Consider the following 662-nt stretch of genomic DNA (forward strand, 5'->3'; position numbering starts at 1 on the left):
CTTTAATTGTTTGCACTTTAAAAAAAAACTGAAATGGCGCCCCTGACCTTGAGAAATCAACAATAATGCATTTAAATAATGTTGATCAATGTCCAAAACAAATCAAATATTTATATTTAAGATTGCAGGAGTTCAAATGCTTTAACAGTGTGAGTGATATTTATATAATTTGTTGATTTGTATTCATTAGATTTCGGAACACCAATTTGATCACTTTCGCAATACGAAGAAAAGCGTATGGTGTTCATCTCGTCTATGAACAAAACTCATTTTAAAATATGATAAAAATTGAAGATAATAATATTATGTATTTGAATCATGAATTAAGATCTAAGTTCATTATTTCAATTGAGCCATATCCATAGAATATAGAAATATAAAGATACTAGAATTGGACCCAAATTATTATATAGGTACTACTTATTTAGGTACTTACTACGGTAGACGTTAGTACCCGAGAGTATTCGCTGTGCACAGACGTCAGTTGTGATTGACCATTTGAACATTGAGATCATAGACCTATTGGCTATAATTTATTAACTAAAGTAAACTAACTTATACTAACATAATATTATTATAGTTAATAGGTCTATGCACGGTCGTATAATAAATAACAATACGGTCAATGATTCAGAGAATTTGAAAATGAACCTTATCACTGT

The sequence above is a fragment of the Acyrthosiphon pisum genome, chromosome X (assembly GCF_005508785.2).
Source record: "Acyrthosiphon pisum isolate AL4f chromosome X, pea_aphid_22Mar2018_4r6ur, whole genome shotgun sequence".
Classification (NCBI taxonomy): Eukaryota; Metazoa; Arthropoda; class Insecta; order Hemiptera; family Aphididae; genus Acyrthosiphon; species Acyrthosiphon pisum.